The sequence below is a fragment of the Crocodylus porosus genome, unplaced genomic scaffold (genome assembly GCF_001723895.1).
Source record: "Crocodylus porosus isolate Cpor-Errol unplaced genomic scaffold, CroPor_comp1, whole genome shotgun sequence".
Lineage (NCBI taxonomy): Eukaryota > Metazoa > Chordata > Crocodylia > Crocodylidae > Crocodylus > Crocodylus porosus.
Window position 1 is genome coordinate 16,978,228 of NW_017728923.1, and position 24,289 is coordinate 17,002,516.

At 41.9% G+C, this 24,289-nt stretch overlaps 1 protein-coding gene across 3 annotated transcripts in view; it reads right to left on the reverse strand.

Moving 5' to 3' along the window:
* MKL2 (MKL1/myocardin like 2) overlaps positions 1 to 22,343 on the reverse strand; it is a 160,310-nt gene extending 137,967 nt beyond the window's left edge. For all 3 annotated transcript variants that reach the window (XM_019540137.1, XM_019540134.1, XM_019540138.1), the window contains exon 1: positions 22,249 to 22,343. The gene's annotated coding sequence lies outside the window, so the exon portion shown is untranslated. The remainder of the gene's footprint in view (positions 1 to 22,248) is intronic.
* Positions 22,344 to 24,289: the final 1,946 nt, after the last annotated feature.

The following is a 24,289-nucleotide window of genomic DNA, read 5'->3' on the forward strand; positions in this document are numbered from 1 at the left end:
CAGGTGTCTATCTAGCCTCCTCTCGAAGACCTCTAAGTTAAGTGAGAGTACCACCCCACCCAGCAGCCCATTCCAGATTCTGGCCACCCATACTGTGAAAAATTTCTTCCTAATGTCTAACCTGAATTTACTCTCCACTAGTTTGTACCCATTATATCTAGTTACTCCTAGGGGTGCCCTGGTAAATAGTGTATCTCCAATTCTCTGTTGTCCTCCCTTGATAAACTTACAGGCAGTTACAAGGTAACCCCTCAGCTGTCTCTTGTGAAGGCTGCAGAGATCCAAATCCCTGAACCTCCCCTCGTAGGGTCTTGCATGGAGGCCACTAATCATATGAGTGGCCCTCCTCTGAACCCTCTCCAGATTCTCCTCATCCCTCTTGAAGTGCAGTGCCCAAAACTGGACACAGTACTCCAACTGCGGCCTGACCAATGCTGCATAGGTTGATACCTGTTGCCTGGACAATTCCTGTTCTGAGTCAGGGGTTTATACAGGGGGGAAAAAATAAAAATAAAAAAAAATAAAAAAAATAAAAAAATTGAGGGTCAGCTGACGCTGGCCAGCCATTCCAGTGCCAGGGAGTAGACAAAGGGTTGCATCCTACTGAAGACTTCAGCCTCAACTAGCCTGGGTGACTACTCATGGGGTGGCAGGCATGGATAAGCAATTTTTCCAAGCAGATACCTCAGGTTCAAGACTATGGTCTGACACCACTGATTCACAGAGCCTGTTATCTTTTCATAGAAGGAAATTGGGTAGGTCAGGCATGAATTGCTCTTGGTCAATCCATGCTAGCTGCTCCTGATCACTTTGTTTTCCTCCAGGTTCTTGATAATAGATTCCTTGAGGACCTGCTCCATGATCTTTCTAGGTATTGAAGTTAGACTGTCTGGTCTGCAGTTCCTTGGATTCCCCTTTTTCCCTTTCTTAAAAAATGAACACTGTATTTGCCCTTTTCCACACCCAAGATCACATCTGACCTCCACAAATTCTAAGAAAGGATAATTTATTGCTCTGAACTTACCTTAGCCGATTCTCTCAGTACCCTAGGGTGCATTCCATCTGGCCCTGCCAACTTGAAAGTTTATGAGACCAGGTGGAGGTGGTATGGGGGCTTTGGGCCTGATCCCAGTATGCAAGAGGCCCAATCCTGCTCACAGATGCCTCCACATTAATCATATGGCCCACAAAGCCAAAATATTGAGCACCACTTATGTAGAGCAATTCCTGCCCTTGCTGCAGGAAGCACTACAATATTCTTATAAACTTTGCCCGTTGGTGCCTTTTCTGTTACGTTTCAGTATGCCTACGTTAATTTCCTCTTTTACATCAACCACCATTTCAATTTGGTGGTTTGATGTTGACTACACATCTAATTCTCTAACAGTCTCTCCCTACTCTTAGGGTAGCACTTAAAGTAGCTCTCGATAGCATCTGTAAGCTGTAATAACCCTTCAAGGGGGAGCTCCCTCTAAAACTAGCTTATTTGTTGTCCGCCCCTCCCCCCCCTTGGCTACTCTCTTCCTGCTGAGCTTCCTCTTTCTTATATCCACTGTTCCTTCGGTGTAGCAAGCCGGACTAAAGGAAGGGCCTCCCAGTCCTTATAAAAGCATGCCACCTACTTACAGAAAATCTGTTCAGTGCATTGTCATAATGTTTCCAGCAGAATTTCAACAGATTTAAATTTTATAAAAGGAAAAGTCTTTCACACCAGAAAAATTGCCTCTCTCTCTAGAAATTTGATCCAGAGCCACAAACTAAGAACAGTATTCTTGGAGCTTCAAAAAACTTTTGATTTAATCAGGTTTCCTTTAACCCAGATTGTCAGAATTATATTATTCCAATAACCCTGGTCCTGAATGGCTGAATTTCTGCTGTTAGGCATGGGCTGAGAGACCAAGAAAACTGCAAGAGGTCTGTATAGAATGAAAGGACACAACAGCTTCAGAACTGGCTAAATTGGCTTCCAGTAATTCTGACAGCAAAAGTCTAAAATTGGGTCTATACTTCTATTCTTATTTTAGGGGGCAGATGGAGCATCTGAACTGGAAAAATCCTCTCTAGAAAACATATGAAAGAGAGCTTGCCTCTGAAAATTGTCAAAGAGGAAGTACATAGTTAACACATTCCTGTAAACATGGTGCTTCTTGCTGTGATCTCCTAGAGCTGCTGTGCTTGCATAGCCAACACCTAGGAAGTTATTACCACCCTCACCACTGTCACTGATCAAATCAGAAGCCAGGATTAATTACTCCTTTCCAATATTGTGAAGATTTTTATGCTGGACCTACCTGCTCATGCCACTAAAATAGGCCCAGAATCACTCAGAAAAGGAATTTTGCAGACATCATGGTATTGGAAATGCAGTACCAAATTTCATGGATATACATAGATCCAGCCCTTCATAGTGCAAGATCACTGAAAAGTGACCCTGCCATGCTCAAAGGTATCGCCCCCATACAATCAGATTCTTTACTGGTAATTGGACCATTGCTCCTCGTTCTGTCATCTGCCACCACCGAGAACAGTCTAGCTCCATCCTCTTTTGAACCACCCTTCAGGTAGTTGAAGGCTGTTATTAAATCCCCTCTCAGTCTTCTCTTCTCTGGTCTAAATAAGCCCAGGTCCCTCAGCCTGTTCTCAGAAGTTGTGTGCCCCAGCCCCCTAATCATTTTCACTGCCCCCCACACCCTGTGGTGTTGGCCCCAAAACTGGACAAAGAACTCCAGATGTAGCCTCACCAGTACCAAACAGAGATGAAAAATCATTTCCCTCAATCTGCTGGCAACACTCCTACTAATGCCGCCCAGTGTGTAATTAGTGTTCTTAGCAACAAGGGCACACTGTTGGCTCACATTCAGCCTACTGTTCACTGTAACCCTTGGGTCCTTTTCTGTGGAGCTGCTGCTTAGCTAGTCAGTCCCCAGGCTGCTCCGCCCTATGTGCAGGACTTGGCACTTGTCCTTATTGACTTAACCAATCAACTGCAACAATTGATTTAGCCAATCACTTGTCCTTATTGACTTATTCAATCAGTTAATTTCAAAATAACCTAAGCCAATCAGAGCTGAAAAACCGTCCCCATCCACAGCTGTCAACGAGGCTGCCTAAATCTGCTTCTGCTACTGCAGTAGATTCCATGACAGATGGGCACCTTCTTTAAGAAGAGAAACAACAAGAAAAGCAATACCAGTGTCTTAATTCGGGAGAGTCAAACTCAAAATATGTTAGTGGGCCACATCTAACCCATGGAGCTTCTCACTGCAGCTCCCAGAGCCTGTGTGTGTCAGTGTGGCCAGCATGAGGAAGTTAACGGCACTGCTGCTCACACCCCCAACTATAGTTTTACATACCAAACAGCAACTGGCAACAACCAAGGGTAGGGTGACATTAATTGCATAGGTACTGCCAGCACAGCAGCTCTAGGAGCCCACAGCAAGAAGCATCAAGGGGCCAGATCTTGAGGGGTACTGTCTGGCCACAGAGAAGCCCACAGGCCAGAGGAGCCACATTTATGGGCTGTATGTTTAACACCCTGTCTTCTTCATTCATGGCACCTCTGATGGCCCTGAAGGATAGCTTAAACTATTCCACCCTTTATACTTTTAGAACTCTTCAGGGGTTGAGGAGAGGGGATAAATGGTCCCATTGGACGACTGCTTTCAAGGTTTTTCATAAGTTGTTAGAGGCTGGAAGGGACCTTTCAGATCATCTAAGTTCTGGAAACTTATAGCACAAGTACCATGATCATATAAATAAAAGATGCAAAGACCAAATAATTTAATTTGAGTTACGTGGTTACACTTTTACAGCCTCATGTTACTGTCCCTTTTATACAAAAAATAGAGTGGAGCAGTTGAAGACTTATTAAAACATTCAAACTTTTACAAATAGGACAATTTCCATATTCGAAATCAATAAACTAATCTTTGGAAAAAGCAATAGCTTATGTTGGCAAGACTTAGCATGTTAACTTTAATGCTTTTTGTAACTTTGTTTAATAAAACGCTCTAAATTGAGATCTATGTTCCTTAATAATATAATAATAATATTTATTTCTGTTCACCTATCATCATAGAGAAATATAACTATTACACACACACACGTGAGCAAGCAAGCAAGCAAGCGAGCGAGCGAAGCACCAGTATGAGGCTCTAGAGAACCTTACAAATACAAAAAAAAGAAATAAAGGATCAACACTCTCACTAAGGGCAATCAATCCCCTCCTGATACAAGTCACTTGTTTAAATGGCTTATTGAACTCAAACCTAGTAAACTGGTGCTTTGACAGACATGTTTATAAAGTCAACTTCAGTCAGGAACTTCTCTCTCAAAAATAATAGAATATTATCTACAGGGGTACAACTCTTACACTAACAGATGACAAGAGAAATGGTCTCTCAGGTACCTTTGGCATACAGAGGCTTAAAATGGTTTGCAAATTAGCACCGAAAACTCAGATAATGGGAATCAAATTGTAATATACTTCCTATTGTTATGGTTTGTGAGTAGACAGCCATATGCTGCCTTAATTTATATCTCCACATAGTTCTACAGCACAAGGTATTGCAAAAAAAATAAAAATAAAAAAAATAAAAATAAAAAAATAAAAAATCAAGAAACTTGTTCAAGAAATTGGTATGAGCTTAAAGTCCTATGAGAGAATGAAAAGGTGCACTTCTTAAATTGATTACTGATAAAATACAGGCCTTTTTATAGCTATTACTCGTACATTTAGGGGCAGCGAAGGCTCTATCACCACCCATTTACACATTATATTCAAATATACTCAGGCATTCAGTTAAAGAAAAAAAGTCTATTGAATTTTACAAAAATATTAAAGTGTGTTTTGAAAAAATACTGGTGTGGAACAAAATGTTTATACATATTCTTCCAAATATAATGTACCTTTAAATTATCCACAATAACTTTGTAGAAGCAAAAATATCAAGTCTTTAATATTTTCAGCATCTTGTGTGCTTTACAGGCATGTCTATAAACAGAAAAATCAATGAGGAAAAATATTAGACTTTTTTGAAGAGGATCTCTAGCAATTCAAAAAACTGATTAGATTCACAGCTTTCAGCATAGTCTATTATACCTTTCTCTTTGTCCTTTAGCCTTCCTATAACCCCTCTTTTTAAAATTAGCACTGGTAGAAATTTCTTGAAGCATTCCTAAAAGGTTAAATTACTTTATGATTTCATTTGTTTGCTCAGCTACTTCAAGATGTTCCCATTTATGTAAGCTGCAGGTGCTATTCTGTTTATTTTAGCGCATGTAAACTAAGCCCTTGAATTGAACAAAGTGAGGAAAGCATTAGAATTCAAGTTAGAGAGGAAGGAACTGCACAAATGTTTCCTGTAGAACATGCCACTTTCCATCTTCCTTCAAGCACATGATCTTCTGTTTCACAAAAATGTCTATGAACAAAGTAGAGAGGTAGTTATCTACATCAGTCCAAAGTTAGGAAGAAGGCAGAACAGGGTGGCACCTTAGATATTAAGTCATTCAGAAAGTAGGCTGTTGTTTGTGAAAGTTTCTGCTTTTCTGAATATGTCTCTATAATGTCTTCAAGATGCCACCCTGCTATGTCTTCTGTATGAACAAAGTGCTTTTTCCCCCCAAAAAGAGTAACTTTGTTTTCTTTTACGTTAATGATTTTCTCAGGAATTACTGGGAACAAAAAGCTACGTTTTATTTTACTCGTAATCCTATAATAAAATATTTACAGTGAAAACTTAACACCCCCCCCCTTAGGTATAAAGTAAAACTCTCATTTAAAACAGAAGCAGAATTTCATAGTCTCCAAATCCAGCAATAAACTAAATGCTTGTAGAAATGAATTCAGAATACAGCTCCTACCCAACATAGCACAGTCAGAGGTGATTAGAAACACCAATTTACCAAAAGCTGTACATATTCAGGGCAACATTTATGTAGGCATGTATCATAACTGGTAATATGCCGGAATGGAACATTCTGTATTGCAAAAGGTGGAATAATTTAGTCAGAAGAACACATTTTTCACATACATTTTGGCACTACAACTTGTGCAAATGCACAGAAGAGTAGTACTGGTATATTTTTAGCTATCTGTAATGAGTGTTTTTCCTTTTTGAAAAGTTAATAATACCATTTTGCCCCTTTCTTCTGTTCTGTTTCTTTCAGCTAGAAAGGAGGAGGAAAGTCTATACCATGCAATCAGTCTCCAAAAAATCTCTTCAAACTGTCAGATCGAGTTCTTGAAGACTACCCTTTCTCTCCCCTCACAATACAAATGTCTCAATTTTATTTATTAGTTTATTTTGGATCATGAAATAGATTCTGGATTGTACTGAAAACTTAATTTTAGAAAACTTAAGCTGAAAAGAAAATTCCAACCTGTTTTTCTTTTAGAAGAATGTGTTTATAAACTAAGCTGCAAGTCCCACAATATTGTTCTTAGAGATGGTAGCCCTCTATCCAGCGAGCACACGAAACATAGGCAGCAGCAGTATACTGTCTGCCAACAGATGTTAATTCCAACCTGAAGCACACAAATTTACAAGTAACTAAACTCCAGAGGATGCCTGATGTTCTGCAGAGTTGCCTGGCTTTGGAGAATCCAAATTATACTCTCTAATCATAGACTTCCAAGGGCTCTCCAATTACATGAAAGGTTCTGTTGTCCAAAGGCATTTGAATTGTATATAGTATACATCCCATTATCATGTATAAACCATCACATTCTTCGCTCTCAACTAAATACAGAAAGTTGCCTCTTAACTTGTGATGCAGAGTTTTGACCATCAAATAAATGATGCAGCCAACTCTCTATTAATAGTATGCAATTCCTTTACATTCACATTTGTCATTATTCTGAAGTCAAGATTAGGATTAGAGCTAATTTATTAAATTTTGCAAATTCCTTCCTTCCTCCAGAGTCATAATTGTGACTTAGAAGCCTCCTTTGCTATGGTTACCAAGAGTAGTACTTGTTGTTCTCCAGGTTATATTGGCACTTAAAGTACCTTAATTTCATAGTAAATTGTTTTTCTTTGTTTAGTCTCTCTTTATTCTAGCTGCCTGTAAGATTTCTGGCTTTTAACAACACACTTAATAGGTACCTTTTCCAAAGAAGGTATCTGCTGACAAATAGAAGCCAATGCAGAGACTCTTCTGGAGTATACTTGTAACCAAACAAAGAGCACTGAAACAATACATTTGGAGTCAAGAAACCAGCGTCTGGACTGTCTACACTTTTTAGTTAAATGACTACTGAAATGTTTGAGAAGACCTTTACATTTGCTTATTGAAAAAATCTTTAAAAAAAAAAAGAAGGGAAAAACAAAGAAAGTAAACAATAGGCCTGAATCGGTTTATGACCTTAATCTCACTGATGTACCCACTATAACTTAATGGTATCCTTCTAATTAGATGCTGCTTTCAGTTGTGTTCAGCATAGTTATATCTAATCAATGGCCAAAGTAAGTAATGTTAAGAATACTCATTCAAACACAAAGATGTCCCAGCCTTTGGAAAACAAGACCAAGGCATACGGCAATCTATTCTCCTTGTAACTGAGAAATACCTCTGAAGCCAAGGTAGTTCTCTCCTCTACTTCAGAAAAGTTGATAAAGCTAACTTTTCTACCCCCATGGATGAAACATGGGCATACGCAACTTTCTCTTGCAATGGAACAAGATCACAAGAGTCACTCATTCTGCCTATGTAAGTGCCAGAGGATTAAGCTTAATCCTCAAATCACTACCCATTTTTTTTCACTTTATTTAAAAGAAAAAAAAACCTTTTTAGAGCAGTTTCTGAAAACTGCAATGTTCTTAACATTATAATGCTATAATCCAGAGTCCATGCCCTCTCTGCTTTAAGAGCAAGTTTCTCACAAACTTCAAGGCCAAAATGAACTGGAATTCCTTTTTCCATACTGGAATTAACCAAATACTAACAGGGCAGAAGCTTAGGGTCAGGGTGTGTTTACACTGCCCAAAGCCCTCCTAAGGACGGCCCCTCTTAAAATACTGAAGGCGACCAGGATTTCCTGATAGCAAAAAAAAGAACCCAGAAAAGGTGGTGCAAAGCACACCAAAGTGCATTCTGCCAGGACAAACACGGGGGCAGGGAAGCAGGCAGCCCAGGACTGCCTGCTCTCCCACCACTGTGCACTGCAGCCCCCACACTGAAGCATCCTGTGCCCCAACCAGCCGGGGAGTGGCACAGCCCTGTGCTGCCTGCTCCCATCGCCGCATGCTGCAGAGCCCCCCTTTTCTCATGGTGCACTGCATGCCAACCAGCTACTCCCCAAGTCTACATGCCACTCCTTGGCTGCCTGGGGCATAGGGCACCTCAGTGTGGGGGCTCTACAGTGTGTCCCCATGTCCTATTCCCTGGCTGCCTGGAGCACAAGGTGCCCAGTGTGGGTGCTGCCTGCTGGCTAGCCCTACACTGAGGCACCCTGTACCCCAGCCAGCCCCCCCTGCAATGGGACAATATATATCTCACCACAAACCGCATAAGCAAGGGTGTGCACTGCAGCACAAAGTAGCAGCACTAATCTGTGTCCCACTATTTGTGTGCTGCAGACATATGCCCCTGTTTGTGTGGATGCAACTTGTGTCCTAAAGTGTTCTTCTATAGGTCTATGCATCTCTAAACAGTTGAAATGGGAAACAGAAAGAATTTGTATACAGATAACACGAAGTCATCACTGTGTTTTACCAGTAACTTGGCCTCTAAATTCCTTATTTTCAAAAGACTTTTAAGTTTCTTGTTTAAATGGAACATTAGATGAAGCCTTAAATGTGGGCATGGGACCCACAACCAGCACTTCATTAAAGAACAATCCTGGCCTACTCCTCCAGTGCCCTTCTCTCCTTGCACACTGGAAATACCCTGAACTAGCTACAGAGGACTGCTATAATCAGTAGCACGCTATGACTTGCCAAAACTAGTGAACTATACTATCACATTATCCAATTTAAATAAAAACATATGTAAAGATATTGTGGAAATTATACTGGCAACAATAACCCTCCAAAATGTGAACCGATAGGAAGCCTTTTTAACACCATCTTCGAGTCTTTATCTACCGACACAGTTATTGTTGTTGTTACAGTACAAGCAAGTGAGCAGCAAAACTGCAAAAATCTAGCTGGTTTATATTATTATAGTCATAATCTTCCCAGGAGTAGTAAATGTTGAAAAAGAAACCGCTGTTAGCCAGAGAAGCTATGAAACTGAAGGCAAGGCAGGTAAAGAAGTAATTGCAGAAGAGCAGGACCCCGATGCAAGACTCCAAAACTAAATCACAAACCAAAAAGCACACAGTAAAAAAATAAGTAAGTTAACAATAACGATAATCACAGCAGCAAAAAACTACTATGGCTAGAGACAAAAGAAACATTTACTACTGTATCAGTTGGATGTGGTGGTTTCAGAGAAAGTGAGAAACAGTATTGCCTCCCTTGACATTCAAATTTTTTACAGTCAATTCACTTTTATTTCTGCTGAGAGCATTGACTGTATTATAATGTTATGTAACAAAACAGGTAAAGGAAGTTTTATCCATCCAGTGAAGCCAACTTCTTTGAGCAAGGAATGCATTCAAAGATGATAAAGAATCCTGACATAAATCTAAGGGAGAAGGAAGAAGAATAAAAATGAGGACCCCTCCCCACACACACACACCTGCCCTGAAAAAAACACCTTAAAATGTTTAGGGCTCTTTGTGTATTATTAGTGATTTAAGATTTTAACATTTTTAAAGAGCATTTGGATGCAAGAAAACAGAATCCTATTGTAGCAGACATAATGAATAAGCAACAATCTACTCATACAAGGATTATATTAAATATAATGCATTCTATATAAGCAATGTTTGTAACAATATAAACTACACGCAAAGACCCATCTATACAAAAGGATTATGGTATCATCATTTTGTGAAGCAGGAGGGAGCACACATCACACTATAATTTTTACTCGTATACCAAGATATTACTTACCAGCATAAAACTCTACCACACATCTAGGTCCAAATAGGGACCTACCAAAATCACAATTTTGCAGAAATCATGAAATCTGGCATTGTCTGTGAAACCCACAGCTGGACAACAGCTGTGAAATCCACAAAAAACCCCCCAAACATACTGAAAATAAAATGCTGGCTCCACAGTGTAGTCCTCATGGCATGGTGTCCCAGCCACATGGCCCACGAGGGAGGCAGGGGGAGAGGGGCTACAAGTATGAAGGGGAGCCCAAGATAGCTGCCAGGTTAACGGACCGCTGATTGGCTGAGGGGGCTGCCTGTTTTGCAACCCCACACCTCTCTACCAATCAGTGGCAAGGGGCAGGGCTGCACGACAGACAACCTTCACAGCCAATCAGCAGGAAAGGACAGGGCCGCAAGACAGAAAGCCCTCACAACCAATTGGTAGTAAGGGGCACAGCCGCATGACAGACAGCCCCTGCTACCCATCAACAGCAAGAGGCAGGGCCACCAGGGCCCCCTGGCCAATCAGAGGCATGGGAGGGAGCACCGCAATGAGCCCACGAAAACAGCAGCTGGCCCCGTGATCTCCCCACAAAATCACCCAGGTGTCTCCTCAAGTCAGGGAGACCCGTAGCCAAATCCTGCAAAGCACATACTAAACTTTACGTGCTAACTAGTCTAAAAAATCATTCCAAGCATGCAACGTGAAGTCTTCTCAGGACTGGGATTTGGATATATAGTGCAAATTCAAATCAGTGAACAATGTTAAGATTGGGTTGTCAATATAAGTGATATGGAATGCTACAAAGTATCAACTCTGACCATGAGGCACAGGCTTAAATGCTTTATTTATTGATTTCTAAGTATTTTAGTATTTGGGGAGTCTTAAGCAGCACAATATTTTGTAAAGAAGATTACAGCTGATCTTCACTGGAAAATATGAACCAACATAACTCTTTGTGTTCTTGTATTAGCTTCCTCTTCTTTTATTGTGATGTAGAAAGGCAAGTCAACAAGTAACTTTGATGTCTACATAAGTTGAAAATAAATCTTCAGCATCTGTTTTCCATTTTAGATGTGATTGCAAAAAGACTGTTTTTCAGAACTGCAGCTTATACAAGCATAAATATGTATATACATACTTGCAATGTGTATATGTTTTATGTTCTGGAGCATGAATTTCTAATGATTTCCTCATGTTTAAACAGCAAACTGATCAATTTTGACATATACTTCTCTTTAGGATAGGTGGTTTTGTGCATACGGCATGTACTGTAATTGTAACAGAATCTCAACTCTAAGTTGTATAACGTCATACCTTATGTACAATTTCTTGAGAACTACACCAGACTTCTGATAATGATCCAGCAGGGAGGAAAGCAACTGTAAGTTGATGTGACATCATTGTCTCATACATCTACTTGGCTTTTTCATACTTGTAGTTGACTAATCAGTTTTATAGTTCCATCTTCTAACTCCTTATTAAGAATAACTTCTGTCATTTGCTATTAAAAAAAAAAAATCACCTGCAGAAGCAGCTCCCTCATTACTAGTATAATATCCGTACATATTGTTATTCTTCAGGATATATCATGCATAAACATAAATACACTTTTCATCTTTTAACACTTATTGCAATGAAACCTCAGATTTTAAATACTATTCATTAATTAAACAAAAAAAGTAGGTATTTTGGTGGGGCAAACTCCTTTGATTTAGAAAAATAGCTACTGAAAAGGCGTACAGTAGTGAACTTTTCTCTCTAGCAGTAGTAACAAATGATACTCAAAAGTGATGGTCCAGATAAAATAAAGATTAAGTTGCTGTCTTAAATAATCATTTTTATTTCTTCTTATCACCATTAACACTAGCATTAACATTTTTTGTATGTTGTTGTAGGTAATAGATTAAGATGAAAATTTTCATGCATCCCAAGCCATTTTTGAAGCACAGTATAAGGAGACCTGTAAATTATTTAGACTAAAATGAGCCTTTTAAATGGTAAAGCTGAATAAATAAATTTGGAGTTGCTCTAAAATACTGTTTCAACAAACAAGAAATATTTGAAATGTTAACCTTACAGCAAACTTCTAACATTATTTACAGCTCTCTGGAAACTCACCAAACTTTTTTGAAGATACTAATAAAGGATGCTTACTTACAGTCTTAAGAATTCACATTCTGATGGGGTAAAAGTAATAAAACAAGTAGTTTCTGATTTGTTTTGGGCTTGTCTGTATTTCATGCTTCAATGCTAAGACTTAGAAGAATAACTACAGACTCATCCCTTATTGTACTGCTTTGGTTCTCATGCCCAGACTCAAGTCAATTTTCAAACAATATTTAATTAATAGCTCTCCTCAAGTATCGAAACATGAAGTATGTCAGAGTTCTATGTATTCAATGCACAATGCTAATATTAACATCTGGCTTTAAATAGGTATCTGAATACTATTTAATACAGTGGTTTTCAAACTTCCTAGTCATGGAACCTGTTCATATCACTTCTGCCACAGAACCCCTACCCCTGTCCTAAGGACTGATATGGAGCCAGGCAAACAAGACCCACAATGGCAGTACATTGCCCCCCTGACCCACTCTGCCAGTATTGCCCAGTCTCTTTGTGGAAACCCATATGAACAAAACACACAATCCCAGAATTCCAAGGAACACAGCTGGAAAACCATGGTTTGGTATATTCTCCAACGTGTAATTGTTCTTAAAAATATGAAAGATTTTTGGGGTGATGGTTTTAGGCAGGTCTCAGGAAGACTGGAGAAAGGTTTTGTGGCAGTTGTCAGAATATCGCAGGAGCTTTATTGCACACTGAAGACTAAGTGATTTTCAATTATTCTTTGGGTTTCTCAAAGCTGCCTTGAACTTCAGCTGATGAAGAAAAGCTAAAGAACCAGTGCCAGGGAGTTTGGTTCATTGTGTTCAATAGAGCATGCAACGATTTTATTTAGAGATGCTGAGAGATGAAAGCTTTATGGCTGCCAAGTTCAAATAGGTTTAATTTGGGTCATTAAACATTTTCTAGGCATAATGTTGGTTGTTGCCTGGCATGCTGCTAATGAAGCAGCAAACACACTCATTCCAGGGAAATAAAGGTCACAGCTGTATTAAACCAACAGGACAGGCACACAGCTAGCTTTGCCAAATCCACTCAAAGGAGCAGTTCTCTGAGCAGCCTGAAGGCATCATAGTAATTCATTTTACATAGTGGCAGGGATGGATACAGGAGTGGGGAATTAGAGAGTGGGGTGAACCCCCCTTTGGTTATGTGGCAGACACACAGCGAGTTCTTTGTAGTTACTGGTCTGTTGGCATGGATGCTGACAGAGTCACCGGTTTTGTGCAGCTCTGGAACGTATGGAGCGAACTCTGCCACCACTCATTCCCCACCCTTTGTCCACTGCCAAACTGGGTGACAAGAGAAAAGGTCAGGCAAGTACTGGCAACATCCATCTCCTTGGTTCCAGAGCCATGCCAAAGTGGCAGTTCTGGCAGGAGCCCTGCAAACAAGCCAGGGAGCTCATAAAGGTCACTGCACGTGTACGGCCAAAAGGGGTGGGGGGAAGAAGGAGGACTGAACCCTGACACCTCCCCCAGATCTGCCTTTACCTACAGGATAACTGAAGCCCTCACCTCTACTTTCTGCACTCCCTGTAGATACAATTACAGAACTTTTGTCTAACACTAGTCTCAGGAAGAGATGCAAGGGATAAGAGTAGGTGTTCTTTGACTCAGCTCTCTTGTATTGGACATCCACAGCCCACAGAGCAGTCAGTTGTAACTACTTGAATTATGTTCTCAGTGGCTCAAAATTGTAATCTGAAAACAGCATCTGCTAAATGTTTAGGGTTATGATTTTCAACCATTTTAAAGTTAAAGCACCTCTCATCCTTGTTGTGAATAGTGACTCAAGCAGGCAAAACTGGGCCTTGAGAACACTTCAAGTCTAAACACTGGAAGAAGAACACTTGTTGACTTCCGGGTCCGGAACCAATCTACCCATCAACATCTGGCAGGTGCATGGACGGGGTAGAGGGGAGGTAGGAGTCCCGCAAAGAAGGTGGACTGACTGACTCCAGATCAAATGCTTGGCGGACATACCACCTCCCAACCAATAAAAAAAGAAAAATTCACTGTTAAGACATGGCAGGTGAGAAATGGGCAGCATTAGCTGGACGCTTCAGAGATGTCTCATTCCCCACAGCAAAATCCCACCAAGCCTTGAGTCAATGGGGGCCGCAACTCTGATGCCACAGCAATATTTAGAAACAGCTTGAATAAAAATAATTAAAGCTGGAAGTGGAGCAAGAGCTTTCACAGGTATCCACATTTCTTACAAGAGTTTATTAAGTACTAATTTAAACTGATTTGGCCCCATGTTTGTGAGCAAGGCCCCTCAGTCAAACCACTAAAAGGTTTCTGTGGCTTAGCTGCTCTGATAGTTCTAGCTCCTACCTGTACCCATAAGAATCTCCAGTGCTTCAGGAGAAGAGAAATAAAAAATAAATCTAAATAATACATTCAAAGGAAGGGAGAAAAATGCAAGGGAGCAGGGGGAGAGGAGGAAGAAAAGGAAAAAAAAATTCCTGTCTGCAAGAGACAACCAGCAGAAGCCCTGAAGCAAAGGATTACCAAACACCTCCCACATAGTGCAAGCAAATCCCCAAAACGATCACATTTCCATGAAACCTCCTCCCAAAGGTATCAAAAAAATAATCACACGCTCCAAGTACTACTCTAAGAATATGCCTATCTTATTATAATCCCTTTCAGATAATGTCAAGCTTCATCTTGAAGAAACTCAGTTTTTTTGTCCCTACTACATTATGAACCCATTCAAGAATTCCATTCTTCTGGTTAGAAATCTTTTAATTTACACTCTAAATTTATATAACCAGTTTGTATTCATTTGAACTTATATATAAATTGTCCTTTAATTTAAATATCCATTGTACCTCATAACAATTACGGAAATTAAGAAAGAACAGCATGCAAAACATTACACGTTTAAAAGCTGGAACTTCAGCTTCTCTGACTGGTAAATGTAATTGCAATTTAGTTAAGTAAAATTAATCTTAGCTCACATATATTGGCTATAAAACTTGCATGTATGCTAAACATGGTATTGGATAAGTTGTATACTTCAGAACATCATAAAGCATCTTCACTTAGCTTTTTAAGGGGGTAATATAAAGACATGTGCTCATCTCTACTACATTCTGCTGCTTATGCTATACCAGGGGTTGGCAATATATGGTCCATGGAGACACTGGATCTGGCTTCCAGAGCTGGAGGTCTTTGCCTGCATCCATTCTGGGTCTGGCCAGTTAGGAGGTACCTGTGCTGCTGCCACTTTTTCCCATCCTTCAATCTGTAGTCCAATGTCAGCTGAGTGGTTTCTGTAGCACATCAGTGGTGGAAGGGCTTTGCCTATACCAGCACCAGGCAGCTGTGCCCATGCCACTACACTTCCCCCAGTCCTCCACTTCCCAACTAGGGTGTGGGTACAGCTTCCAGTCCATGGCGAGCTATACCAGAGTTCAGCATCTTCAAACTCCATTCATGCTGTTGTAGCTTCTCCTCACCTGAACTGCAGTACAGGCACAGCTTTGAGCTAACTAAAGCCAGACTGCTTCCAGCTGTGCCTATGCCACATGGGGAAGAGAGAAGGACAGGGAAGAAGCAGTGATAGGGAAGAGACAGACAGTTTGTAGGTAACTGGATCTGATGCAGCTCCCCACCAGCTGGAAGCAGCATCTGTCCTGCCAGCTGGGAAGCAGGGAATGGGGAGAAGCGGTAGTGGTGCATGAACATCTCCCAAGGGGAAAGCCAAAGCCCGATGGCCCCCACTGGACTGGAGCTGGGTCATTTAGGCCCATGGCTTGTAATTGGTTGTTGGCCCCTGTACTATCCCAAAGCTTCTTAAATTATTTCAGACTTGTAAGCAGCCCCTTACACCTACCTGAAAGTCTCTTAGTCAATATTTACAAAGCCTCATTTCTTTCCTCCTCCAAGACTAATGAGAAAGCAATATTTGTTCACCATTTCCTTTCCTGTAACAATTTAATACTTGTAGAATTCGACATTCTAATGGCATTTTATCCTAATGGTTAGAATTCCTCACTTTCCTTTAATTGAGCTAGTCCTTCACTAATTAGCTTGAGTAATGCAACCAGCAACCCACAAGGCATGAAAACTTGTGGCCTTATGCCAAAAGGTTTTACTTTTCATGTAACTTTTTCTGATGTTACTCTGAAATGGAATAAATGGAAGGAAGCCTGCACTGTTTTCTTCCACAATCCCTGGTGTGGGTACAGTGAAATTTGTACTTGCATACCACTTTTCATCTGATGACAACAAAAACATGTTACCAACATTAAGACTATCAAAATCCTGGGGTGGATTCATTCATTAAAAAAAAAAAAAGAAAAAGAAAAAAAGAATGCACAATAATTTAAGTGACATGCCAAAGTTCTTTCTGTAAGACACCAAAAGGTTTAGGAAAAAACAGAAAGTACCCAGAGTAACAGTTGTGCAACCTGACAAATAAGCCACGTTCCACTTAAACAGGTGTATCAAAAATGCAGTTACACAGTAAAGACAAAAATCTTCCTGCCAAAATTAATTTTTCCACCTAATTTCAAAAAAACACTATAAACTTCAGCTGTTTGGAATGGTGATCATTATCATTAAATGCAAATCAGACCAACAAGCATTTGATATACTGGATGTTAAATACAAGCATACGTGTTTCAGAAATCTAAGGAATAAAATATCATCCACAAATACCCTGTAAATATTTCAAGTGGTCTATGAATGTAGATCATTCAAATTCTTACATTACAAAAAACAGAAAGGTCTAGTATAGTATGTATGCCACAGATTAGCCCTACCCTTTCCCTGAGTGTCATTCTGATCTCGCCCCCTCCCCAATCCGCTGCTCTGTTCCCTGCCTGACCTGCCACTGCTGCCTGTCCTCCCCGTCTCCAATTTCGCACATGCCACACGCAGAAGACACCTGGACCACTTATAGCACGTGTTGCAGGTTGGCTACCCCATATATCTAGTAAGATCATCTACTCTGACAACCTGTACAATACATACCACACAGCTCCTATCATTAGTTCCTCTTTGACCTAAAACATATTCTCTAGAAAATTTCCAATCTTTGTTTTAATAGAAAATATGCAGTAGCATAGCCCAAAAGATTATCTAATCGAATAATGAAACAAGCTCATAAATGTAAAAATGTTATAATAACACAGAGAATATATGTTGTATATAATATTAAGATAACTGCCCTATTTCAACACATTCATGGTAAACTTCAATGCAGAAGTGAAGGTTCACAAAAAGCCCACAAGAAAAGAAACATAAGTTTAAATATACAATTCATTAAAATGTAAATATTACATCTTAGAATGCAAGATCCTGATTCTGCAAGCTGCTCTTACCAGTGTACCCAGACTTTACTAATTTTCTGACTTGTAAGCAGCCTCTTACTCTTGGAAGTCTCCTAGTCAGTATTCACAAAGCCTCATTTCAATGTTCTATCAATTTACAAATTTGAAGAAGAAGAAAAATGATTTCAATATACTCTAACACCTTGAATAATAAGTTACAAGATGACACAAAGATCTTTTGTTATTCCAGTTCATTCTAGATTGAACATCAGTGTTAGGGATGTTCTTTTTCATAATTACAATATAACATGCTAGACTCTGATTCTAAGTATGATTTTACAATAAAATCTTGTTTGGTAGTTTGGCTGCAGTAGACAAACCCTCAGAGTTGGAATGCTTTCACACCTGAAACTTTGAAGATACTGACTATACTAATTCTTTCTTTTATAATGAAAACAGATTTTAAGGTTTTATAGATTTTACTACTCAAGTATAAAAAGTAAAAGGAGGACAAAATTCGGTGGTCACGTTCAACACCTTTTCTATGACAACCAGTGTTCTGTAACTGGTCTAAGTTTGTGACACTACTCTGGAAAAAACAGATGATTTAGTATGTCAGTAGAGTTTACAAATTCCTTTTATAAAACATAAGGAAGAAAAAAGAAAGGAGAATGGTAATTGTATTTTTGCACTTCTACCATGATAATGGTGTGCACGCATACACATATGTGCACACACAAATGTGAACTCAATTATCACCACATATATTAATAAAATGACATTGTGTGGCTAAACCCTCTATCTAGATTTGAAAATCTTTATAAACATCTTTGCGTTTAGAGACAGTGTGTGGTGTTGCACATTTATACAAGAATGCCTTCCCAATTAGCATGTCTACTAATTTTGACTTTGATCCTCTAAATAGTGTATGGAAAGTCCCAGATGTAAAACTATCTTCAGACAGTTGTTCCCATTAGTACTACATGAATGACAAAAATATACATTTTAAAATATGTTTCTGATGGTTAAAATTAAAATGTCTTTGTTATACCAAACAATGAAAGAGAAGATCTGGAAAACGATGAGATGCTAAGATTTGTATGAGCTGTATATTTTATTAGATCAATTATATAGTTGGGAAGGATACAGACAAATTTTTGGATACCAAGTATCCTTTCCTCTTGCATTTTTCCTGGACCATCATAGCTAAAACATGACTCCAGAACCATCACATCTTGTAAAGATAGAAGATATAAAGAATAAATGGAGACAGATGAAATTAACGTTATAGATTTAAAAAGAACTTCTGGAGTACTCCTTCGCCCCCTGCCTCCACCCATACTTCTGCAATTTAAACATCAGTCTTCAGAATAAGAGTATACCCGCTTCCTAACCACCGCACCATAATAGGCTGCTTGTAGACATTAAAAAGAAAACAAATCAAAACAAAAAATATGTGCTTTACATGAAGAAGCAATGCATTACTTCAACCTGGCTCTCCACAGTGTTTATATGCATGGGGCACTTTGGCATGGCTTTTTGGTGCTTTTATCTAATAGCTGATTCAAACAACTATTAGTAGGGGTGCACTGATAGATATTTGGGGGGCCGATACCAAGAGTTGTAAGGAGGCACACTGGCCGATACCGATCTGATTTCTGATATAGCTGGTAAGTCTGCTGTGGTGGAAGGGGAGGGGGTAGGGAAGGGGCATAGGGGGGCAGATCAATGCTCCCCACAGTGAGGGAGGGAGTGGGGCTGGTGCAGCACTGAGCCACAGCTCATCCAGGGGGCGCAGGGAGGGGGCAGCTCCTGCTGCTGTGGGACAGAGCCGAGGGCTTATCTGGAAGCTCCTGCTGGCTGTCTGGGAGGGCACAGGGGGAGAGGGGGGCATGGGACCCCAGATCTGCGCAGGCCAGGGCAGGGTGGGTTGCAGCTGCAGGCCTCACTGCACTAGGGGCAGGCGGTAGCAGTGCTGGGAGGGAGCTACAGGGGGGCTGCAGCCACCCCAAATTTCACCATAGCCATCCCATAGCTCCAGCTGCCAGTGCCTCCACTGCCCGCCCCAAGTGCAGAGCAGCCCCGGTCCCCAGCCCGCAGCTGCAGCCCGTTCTGCCATGTGCAGATCCAGGGACACATGGCCCCCTCCCCACCCATGCCCTCCTGAAGGAGTGGTGGGAGCAGCGGTGGGAGCTGCCAGATGAACACTCAGCACTGTCCCACAGCAGTGGGAGCCACCATGACCCTCCCTCGAGGAGCCATGGCTCTGTCCCACACCCACCCCAGCTCGGCAGCACCTACCCCAGCTGCACTCCCCCTCTCACTGCAGCAGGGCATTGATCTGCCTCCCCCCACACACGCCCCTTTACTCCCCTTCCACCACAATAGACTTGCTGGCTGCATGCAGCTCTCCACACTGCTGGACTTCTCACTGTCTGCATGCTGCACTGTGGCTGCATGCACAGACAGTCATTTATCGGCCAAATTAGGCCTATTTCTGATATAGTCAATTTTCTTTACACTGGTGCTGATCCAATATCGGACCGATGCATTGGTGCACCACTAGTTGTTAGATAAAAGTGCTAAAAAAAGCCCAAACTAAAGCCCCTAATCTATACAGACATCAGGGAAGCCAGGTCCAACTAACGCACTGTATCTTCTGGGCACGCACTGGGCTCAGTGTAGGAGCATACGGAATTTAAAGTGCTGTTTTTTATGTTTAAATGTCTACAAGCAGCCTACAAAAGGTCTGTAATTATTCTAACACCTAAGACACCATCTTAATAATGTTTTACCATTAAAAATGTGCAATTTACTGAACATTTAAATTATAATTTCTAAACTTGAACTGAACACTGATATGCTAAAACTCACCCCTCAAATTCTTATGCTGATTCATGTTGTTAAATCCTACAAACTAAAGACAGCAAAAACCTACCAGTTCAAAGAAAGTCCGATGTTGGTAGGGAGATTATATGAAGTTTATTTTCTATTGTTTAGTTCAACCTAATTCCAATTGATTCTCTCTAAATTTCCCCAACATGGGTCAGTTCAGAAGTGTGCTACTTCCTGAAAGGCACTGGGCATTATCAGCTCCCATATGTTATTACAAAGGTTGGAATAAAAGAACTGCATTGACACTGATATATTTTAAACTCAAACTATATCATATCCAAATTTACTACTTAAGTAGATACTTAGCTAAATACACTGGCCCAAGCAACTTAAAAACAAAACTTTATTAAACATCAAACATTAAAAAAAATCTTTAAGCATCAAACACTGATGCTCAGATCTTCAGTACAAGTATCAATGCAAAAGTTGGGCGTTTTTCCCTTCGAGAGAAAGCTATGTAACATTAGACACACAACTACCTTTATATAAATATATATTAGAGTACATACTGTACTTGTGGCATTGAGTAATAAAAACATGACTAATACCTTGGTATTTCTAGATAAGTCTTTTAGTAACTAGAATTAAGCAAATAATCTGTAAGCATTGCAGCATGTTTCTTGTTTACGAAATACCCATGAGCGATTAGTTACTTTCTTGTACTCATTCCATTGTTCTCTGGATGTATATACTGATACCTTTCTATTTAAAATTAGTTTACTAGTTGCAATTGGTCACAAAAAAGTCACAACACTATTTTTCCCCCAGGTTAGGATGCAGATAGCTTAAAAAAAAAAAAAAAGGACTTTAAAAATACATACAGGAAAGTTCATTAAAGTGAACTAAAAGCTACGTAAGCAAGGCCAAGGCAAATCTGTGCAAGAAATAAATGGTTGAGAAATTATTTACCATGGGCTGGCTTGTAAGCGATGCATAATACTGTATACATGATTGCTGCAAGTACATTTTATGTTGTAGCGCCAATTTAAAAAAATCCTGCTTCTTGCAAACTCCAATAACCTCAAACCATTTAACAAACAGATAAGTCTTTCAAAAAACCCTTCGAAGTGGGCATTATTATTCCTTTAACAGGTAAGTAAACTTTAAACAGTAACCTGAGAACAACTTAAGCAATCAAGGCTGAGAGTTGGGAAAGCTAACGAAGCCAAACTTTGCTCTCAGGTGTACAGACTTCTAAGGAGGGATGATGTCAGGATCATCACCTAGTCTGAACCTGCCCACCACAGCCCGAATGTTTCAGCTAATGATTTAGGCTACCTGCAGTGACTGGGGGGGCACCAAACTCTGCAGACTTGGACAGAGGGACATGGACAGGCAGAGCCTGAGGGGGATAACGCTGCCTGTCTGACTCCCCAGGTAGAGTCCTGCCTTCCAGAATAACAGTGCAACACCCAACGGTGACATCAACTCAACCAGAAAAATGCACGCTTACTCCAGAGCAACGCCCTCCCGTGCACACGGGGCAACAGGCACGGAGCAGCAGGAGGGTCCTGCCCACCCAGGTGCACGTCTACGTCTCCAGGGGGGCTGTTTTCAGACAGAACTAGGACCCAGACAGGCTTCAAAACCATCTGGGCTGTGAGCTCTTCGACGCCCCACATGAAAGCACGGGGGACCTTCCCAAAGGCCCGGCCCTGCCCTGCCCGAGGCGGGGACTGCAGGTGAAGCTGCGGGCGGGGCAGGGCCGAGGCTGGGTCGGGGCGATTCTGCCCCCAGGCGGGCAGGTGCTGCGGGCTCGCCTGCAACAAGGCTCCGCCAGGGCTGTGCAGGAGCCTCCCGCGGGCCCGGGGAGCAGCCAGTCCCGGCTGCCGCTCCCACCCCTCAGTCCCTCCGCAGCCCCGCCCGCGGCCTGACCCTCGCGGGGGAGGCCCGCGCCGGGCCCCCCCAGCTCCCGTGGGCCCCGCTCGTCCGCCCCTCACTCACCCTCTCTCGCCGCCACGGCGGACATGTCCTCTCGCGAGCGTTGCGGCCGAGACGTCGCTCGGGCGCGCGGCCCAGTGGGGAGCCTGAGGCGGGGGCGGGTGGAGGCGGCCCTGCCGCATCCGGGTCCCAGCCGCCCCCGCGGACGTTACGCCCCTTCCCCCCCAATCCATGCAGTGTCCTCGCCCACCCCCAGGCGGCGACCTCGGGCTGGGGCGCGCGGCCTGCCGCAGGCCGGAGCAGAGCAGAACTCCAGTCTCTTTTTCTAACCCTACGAACTTAAAAGTTTTAATCGCCATTTTAACCGTGACATCTCGCTCAGGTTTTTCTGGTGACCTCCGCTTTGGTCTGCCTGAAAGGCCAGGTCTGTACATGGCTTTTTTGGCAGAACAAAATAAGGTGGGCCTGCTTCTGCCGCAGCAACTACAGTTTTGCCCAACTGTCAACGCAACACTGCGGAGCCAAGGCAAAGCGAACGGGAAATTTAAGACGTGACGTGTGTTGTCATTAGTAGCCAGACCAGCCGTGATCTCTCGAGCAAAGGCAGTTGAGAGAAGAGCCTGCACCTAAAATCACGGATACAAGCTGGTAGAGATGGCAAGCGCTGGGTGCAAGGCAGAGCGTTTATCAGCTGAACTGGATGAGGTGAAATTTAATTTGAGTAAAAGTTACTCAAAGTTATCATAAGTCTGGGATTTCAGATCCCAAAGGAAGTACATCACAGATAATAAAATTGGGGAGATTAAGTTTTTAATCTTGCTTCAGTTTAGATCAATGGGTGTTTTTCCACTGACATCATTTGGAGCAGTTCCTAAAACTTATAAAGAAGACAGACAAATACTAAGCATATAGTGCGTTTCTATTCAGGCTGCAGTGAGGGAGTCATTTGACTTCATGGTTCATTGTAATCTACCTGATTCCTTCTAAACTGCATTCCACAAGTATTAATGATCCTTTCCTTTTTAATGATGTTCAGGTTCCAATGATCAGGCTATTCTTTCTCTGCAGTTCTGTGGCCTGTTAGCTGCTTCTCTGAATGTAGCTGCTGTTTCACAGCCCTAGCTAAAAACATTTCAGGTAAACATTAATTTAGCTATGGAAATAACTTCTGATGAATCTTTGGATGCACTGTTAACATGCTCAAGAAAGCTAGATTCTTGTTTTATGAATTTGAAAAAGGGATATACATTTAATTCCAATGACTACAGGACTAACAAAACAACATCTTTTGATCCATTGCCTCTGTTGGGATTTTTCTATATAAATATATCACATAGCAAATTAATACACATTGCAATTGTGATGGGCATGCTGGTAGCAGCCCAGCTTGCCAGCTCAAAAAGACTTTGAGCCATTGGTGGGACATTCCCACCAATCAGCTGGTGGTGCAGGAGAGGCTGCCCTGCCCTGCCCCTCCCCTGGGCAAGGCAGAGAACCCAGACCTGGTTGAAGCCTCTACCTTGCTTCACCCTGATTGGTCCTCTTGCAGTCCGAGGACAGAACCTCCAAAGGGCATAAAAGAACAGCGTGTCCAGCATACGGACACACTGTGTCGAGGGATGAAGAAGAGAGTGGGACTAAGAGGAGCTGGGGAGAGCTGCCCAGCAAAGTGGAGCAGTAATCCAGAAGAGCCTGAAGACTGGATGGGAACAGCGAGCGGAGCAGCCCACAGCCGTGCCACTGATAAGCGTGACGGCGGTGCACAGTTGGGTGCACAGAGTCAGATCCTGGGAGCTGTATGAGGCAGCTTGTGTCTGCACCCCCTGGCATGTGACCAGAGGTGCACAAGGCAGCTCAGGTCCACACCCCCTGGCATGAGGCCAGGGGCTCATGCCAGGCAGCGCTGCATGGAGGGTCCGGGAACAGACCCAGGCCCTGGGGCTGTATGAGGCAGCTCAGGTTCTCAACCCCTGGCAAGTGGCCAGGTCCTCGGTGCATGGCACGATCCAGGAGTAGATCCAGATCCTGAGGGCTGCACGAGGCAGCTCAGGTCCACAACCCCTGGAGAGCGGCCAGGATCTCAGTGCACAGGCGGTACATGGTA